This window comes from Triticum urartu, chromosome 5A (genome assembly GCF_056163025.1).
Source record: "Triticum urartu cultivar PI428250 chromosome 5A, HENAU_Tu73, whole genome shotgun sequence".
NCBI classification, from domain to species: Eukaryota; Viridiplantae; Streptophyta; class Magnoliopsida; order Poales; family Poaceae; genus Triticum; species Triticum urartu.
Window position 1 is genome coordinate 649,789,185 of NC_141877.1, and position 6,438 is coordinate 649,795,622.

The 6,438-nt window shown below is 46.1% G+C and overlaps 1 long non-coding RNA gene across 1 annotated transcript; it reads left to right on the forward strand.

Annotated features, from left to right (window-relative positions):
- The first annotated feature begins 907 nt into the window (after positions 1-907).
- Positions 908-1,576, forward strand: LOC147973770 (uncharacterized). Its single transcript, XR_015603685.1, has 3 exons — positions 908-1,188; positions 1,296-1,353; positions 1,439-1,576. It is a non-coding gene; the product is annotated as an uncharacterized LOC147973770 (long non-coding RNA).
- Positions 1,577-6,438: the final 4,862 nt, after the last annotated feature.

The following is a 6,438-nucleotide window of genomic DNA, read 5'->3' on the forward strand; positions in this document are numbered from 1 at the left end:
GTTCGAGATTCATTAAGAATAAACCATTGACCAGCGGGGCATGACCATAAAACATATCTCTCATATAAATAGAACAACCATTATTCTCAGATTTAAATGAGTAGCCATCTCGTATTAAACGAGATCCAGATACAATGTTCATGCTCAAAGCTGGCACTAAATAACAATTATTGAGGTTTAAAACTAATTCCGTAGGTAAATGTAGAGGTAGCGTGCTGACGGCGATCACATCGACCTTGGAACCATTCCCGACGTGCATCGTCACCTCGTCCTTCGCCAGTCTCCGCTTATTCCGTAGCTCCTGTTTTGAGTTACAAATATGAGCAACCACACCGGTATCAAATACCCAGGAGCTACTACGAGTATTGGTAAGGTACACATCAATTACATGTATATCAGCTATACCTTTAGTGTTGTCGGCTTTCTTGTCCGCTAAGTATTTGGGCAGTTCCGCTTCCAGTGTCCCTTTCCCTTGCAATAAAAGCACTCAGTCTCAGGTTTGGGTCCATTCTTTGGCTTCTCACTAGTAGAAAAAGGGTCAATCGTGAAGCACATCAGTGCCGGTTTGTACTTGAGCCGGCACTAATGTATACATTAGTGCCGGTTCCAACGGCTAGCCGGGCCGCTTTCATTAGTACCGGTTCGTGGCGAACCTTTAGCACCAGTTCGTGCCACGAACCGGTACTAATGAGAGTGGTGGCAGGATGTTGTCAGACAGGCGCCCCTCCAGCCCCTTTAGTACCGGTTCTTGGCACGAACCGGTACTAAAGGTCGTCCTATATAAACCCTTCGTCCACCAGCACTCTGTTCTTCCCCCTTTCCCCTCTCCGGCCCTCTCCTCTGTTCTTCCCTTCTTCCTCTCGAGTTCATCACAAAATTTGCCCAAAATTTGTCGAGATTTGAAGGCCCTCATCCATTCAAATGATCACAAAGGTTAGCAACTTTGTCCTTTCATCTCTCATTGCTAGATTAGCTCTTGCATTGGTTTATATAGTGATTAATTTGTGAGTTTAGTAATTTGGGAGGATATATATATATATATGTGCTAGTATTTGATTTATATGCAATTTGAGGTCAAAAATAACACTTAGTTTGCATATGTAGGTGTGGTTTACTTAGTGCCTTCTAAATCTCCATCGTAGCCACCGTCGATCGCCCGCACCGTCCCGTCGCCGGCACCACCTTGTGGTGAGCCTCTTGTTCATGAAATTTTATATAAAAATTGATGTGTGTGATTTGGATATATAGTTACTCATATAATTATCTTACCCGTACGTTGTTTGTTATACATATAGTGCCATGGTTTTGATATCCGTCCCCGTCGGCCCTAGTCCTTGTTATGATTCGGATGTGGTATGTATATTCTCTTTTAAAACTAGTTGCATTTCGTGTTTATGACAAACTATGCCCATCAAGTTGACATAGAAATTTTTTCTAGGAGGTATCTGAACCTGAAATTCCAACCGACCCTATTGCCGAGAGGTTAAATTTAGTTGAAAGAGAAAACGAGTACTTGAAAGAAAAATTGAAAAGAATTGAGGGGGAGAAGATGGAATTGGAGTTGCATGTTGCCGATGTCGCCGATGATCACAAGATCAAGATGGAGAAAATGCGCTTGAAGATTAGAAAGATTAGAAAATATGCCATCGATAGTGAGGCTTGGTATCATTATGCTGTTGGATCCATTGTTACCTTAGTTGCGATCTTGATCGTATTTGTTGTTGCATTTAAATGCTTTAGGTAGAGAGTTATTTGTTTGTTGCATTTAAGTGTTGTATGAACTTTATGTATGAACTTGTATTAATTTGGTCTATTCGGTGTTGTGTAATGAAGATGAGCCGGCAATGGATGTACGATGACCGATGCTCTCCCCAGTTCGTTGAGGGCGTGCGTACTTTTCTGCTTGCGGCTGAGGCAAACAAGCGGGCGGATGGTTTTATGCCTTGTCCATGTGCTCGCTGTAAGAATGGTCACAATTAATCTACGTCAAGAACCATTCACGTCCACCTGTTTAAGACCGGTTTCATGCCCCATTATAATGTTTGGACCAAGCACGGAGAAAGAGGGGTTATGATGGAAGACAATGAAGAAGAAGAGGACGACGACAGCTATCCTGGCCATGGGTTCCCTAAATACGATGATACAACAATGGGGGAAGAAGCTGAGCCGGTAATGCGGGAAGAAGCTGAGCCGGCAATGCGGGAAGAAGCTGAAGAAGAGGCATCAGATGAGCCCGTTGATGATCTAGGTCGGGCCATTGCCGATGCAAAGAGAAACTGCGCAAGTGATTTGGAGAAGAAGAAGTTGCAGCGCATGTTAGAGGATCACAAAAAATTGTTGTACCCGAATTGCGTAGGTGACAAGAAAAAGCTGGGCACCACACTGGAATTGCTACAATGGAAGGCAGAGAATGGTGTATCTGACAAGGGATTTGTAAAGTTGCTGGTAATGATAAAGGATATGCTTCCAAAGGACAACGAATTGCCCGAGAGTACGTACGAAGCAAAGAAGGTTGTCTACCCTCTAGGGTTAGAGGTGCAGAAGATACATGCATGCCCTAATGATTGCATCCTCTACCGCGGTGAGTACGAGGATTTGAACGCTTGCCCGGTATGTGGTGCATTGCGCTATAAGATCTGCCGCGATGACCCTGGTGATGTCGAGGGCCGGCGCCCCAGGAAGAAGATTCCTGCCAAGGTGATGTGGTATGCTCCTATAATACCACGGTTGAAACGTTTGTTCCAAAACAAAGAGCATGCCAAGGCGATGCGATGGCACAGAGAAGACCGTAAGAAAGAGGAAAGTTGAGAGTACCCGCTGATGGGTCGCAGTGGAGAAAAATCGAAAGAAAGTACGGGAAGGAGTTTGCAGATGACGCAAGGAGCGTATGGTTTGGTCTAAGCGCAGATGGCATTAATCCTTTTGGGGAGCAGAGCAGCAACCATAGCACCTGGCCTGTGACTCTATGTTTGTATAACCTTCCTCCTTGGTTGTGCATGAAGCGGAAGTTCATTATGATGCCAGTGCTCATCCAAGGCCCTAAGCAACCCGGCAACGACATTGATGTGTACCTAAGGCCATTAGTTGAAGAACTCTTACAACTATGGAATGGAACAGGTGTACGTGCGTGGGATGAGCACATGGGGGAAGAATTTGACCTAAAGGCGTTGTTGTTCATGACCATCAATGATTGGCCTGCTCTCTGTAACCTTTCAGGACAGACAAACAAGGGATACCGCGCATGCACGCACTGTTTGGACGATACCGACAGTATATATTTGGCTAATTGTAAGAAGAATGTGTACCTAGGACATCGTCGATTTCTTCCGAGCAGGCATCCCGTAAGAAAGAAAGGCAAGCATTTCAAAGGTGATGCAGATCACCGGACGAAGCCTCGCCACCGTACTGGTGCTGATGTACATGATATGGTCAAGGATTTGAAGGTGGTCTTTGGAAAGGGTCCTGGTGGACAACCTGTTCCGAATGACGCTGACGGACGCGCACCCATGTGGAAGAAGAAATCTATATTTTGGGACCTGCCCTATTGGAAAGACGTCGAGGTCCGCTCCGCAATTGACGTGATGCACGTGACGAAGAATCTTTGTGTGACCCTGCTTGGCTTCTTGGGCGTGTATGGGAAGACAAAAGATACACCTGAGGCACGGGAGGACCAGCAACGTATGCAGGGAAAAGACGGCATACATCAGGGTCATGCAAGCTATGCTCTTACCAAAGAAGAGAAGGAAATCTTCTTTGAATGCCTGCTCAGTATTACGGTACCGTCTGGCTTCTCGTCGAATATAAAGGGAATAATAAACATGGCAGAGAAAGAGTTCCAGAACTTAAAGTCTCATGACTGCCATGTGATTATGACGCAACTGCTTCCGGTTGCATTGAGGGGGCTTCTACCGAAAAACGTTCGATTAGCCATTGTGAAGCTATGTGCATTTCTCAATGCAATCTCTCAGAAGGTAATCGATCCAGAAATCATACCAAGGTTACATAATGATTTGGTGCAATGTCTTGTCAGTTTCGAGTTGGTGTTCCCACCATCCTTCTTCAACATCATGACGCACGTCCTAGTTCACCTATGCGAAGAGATTAACGTTTTGGGTCCTGTATTTCTACACAATATGTTCCCCTTTGAGAGGTTCATGGGAGTCTTAAAGAAATATGTTCATAACCGTGCTAGGCCAGAAGGAAGCATCTCCAAGGGCCGTCAAAATGAGGAGGTCATTGAGTTTTGTATTGACTTTATTCCTGACCTTAAGCCGATTGGTTTTCCTGAATCGCGGCATAAGGGCAGACTGGATGGAGAAGGCACGCTAGGAGGGGAACAAATAATATGTATGGACGGACATTCTCTCACTGAAGCACACTACATAGTTCTACAGAATTCCACCTTGGTGGCTCCGTATATGGATGAACACAAGAATTTGCTACGCTCCAAACACCCGGAGCGGTCTGATGACTGGATTACACGTGAACAAACCAGGAGTTTCGCCAGCTGGTTGCAAGCACGTACCATGCATGACACCTCTATTGAAGATGACCTGTACTTGCTGTCCCAGTTACCATCTTCGAATATAATGACTTTCAAAGGGTACGAGATAAATGGTAATACATTTTACACGATCGCCCAAGATAAGAAGAGCACCAACCAAAACAGTGGTGTCCGCTTTGATGCAGAAACCAAGACGGGAAAGGAAACATATTATGGTTATATACAGGACATATGGGAACTTGACTATCGACGTGGTTTGAAGGTCCCTTTGTTTCGGTGCAAATGGGTCAATATGACATGAGGCGGGGTAACGGAAGACCCGCAGTACGGAATGACAACAGTGGATCTCAACAATCTTGCGTATGCAGACGAACCATTCGTCCTAGCCAATGATGTGGCACAGGTTTTCTATGTGAAGGACATGTCTACCAAGCCAAGAAAAAGAAAAGATAAGGAAGCGAATGCATCGTACGATGAGTCAAAGCGGCACATAGTTCTTTCTAGGAAGAGAAACATCGTGGGAGTGGATGAAAAGAATTTTATGTGTTTTGGCATTTGAAACGCGAAGAAATTTTATGTGCAAGCAAATTCTTTCATGCATTTATTGATTTTTTCAGCTAAATGACCCTGAAATTGAAAAGCATTTCAAATGAACTCAGAAAAGGATGAAAGTTGGCATGGTATCATAATTTCACCCACATAGCATGTGCAAAAAAGTAGAGAGGGTTACCGCAAAAACTGGATGCACTTCGTGTACAAAATGGACAATCTGTTTCGAAGTATCAGGGTTTCGGACGAAAACTCATCCGTTACAAAGGCATTTCATTTTTAAATAACTTAAGCATTACCAAATTGAATATAATGATAAAACACACTAATATTAAACATAAGAAAAAAGAATCACTGGAAAATGTATTTTTAAACTTAAGTTATTCACAAACTAGTGATTCACACAAATTTCAAATAGTTCAAAATTTAAACTATTCAAATTTAAAAACTACCGGCACTAATTGAAAGTTTCTAAAAACTATAAAAAATATTCACAAAGAAACTCTAAATACAGCAAAAAAACAACTAAAAATAAATAAAATAAAATAAATAAAGCAGAAAAGAAAAAACTAAATGAAAAAAGCCCACCTACCGGGCCACAGCGGCCTGCATACGACTAGAAACCCAACCTGTTGTTGGGCCAGGATGCAGGCCCGCAAGCCCAATAGGCCCCACAGGGCAGAGTAGCAGAGGTAGGCCCAGAAGGCCTGCTTTAGAGAGGAGCTCGAGACAGCAGCGGCGGCGGGGCTTATAAGCAGGTGTGAGCGCCCTTCGGCTAGCGAGGTGGGACTAAACTTCTGCGCCACTCGCCTGGCAGCGCACCCCCTTTAGTACCGGGTCGTGGCACCAACCGGTACTAAAGGGGGGGCCTTTAGTACCGGTTGGAGCCAGGAACCGGTACTAAAGGGGGGTGCTCCCCCCCGCTTGGCCTGGCCAAAACAGGCCTTTAGTACCGGTTGGTGGCTCCAACCGGTACTAAAGGTGTCCCCTATATAAGAAACACTTCAAAAATTTTCAGTTTCTCATCTCCCACTTCTCTCTGCCGCCGCCCCGTCCCGCGCCGTCGCCGCCCCCGTCGCGCCGTCCCCGTCGACTCCGCGACGCCCCCGTCCTCGTCGCGTCGTCCCCGTCGACTCCGCGGCACCCCCGTCGCCGTCCCGGTCGCCGATCCCCTCGCTTCGCCGTCGCCGTCGCCTTTGGATCGAGCTCGCCCTCGTCGTCGCCGTCGCCTCGACCTTGCCCGCGCGCGCTGTGAGCCCCTCCCCCGGCCCCTCTCCTCCCTCCAATCGATCGTAGCGCACACCGGCGCCGGCGCCGGCGCCGACCGTAGCGCACACACACGCGCGTGCGCACACACACACTACATGCACACACACACACACACT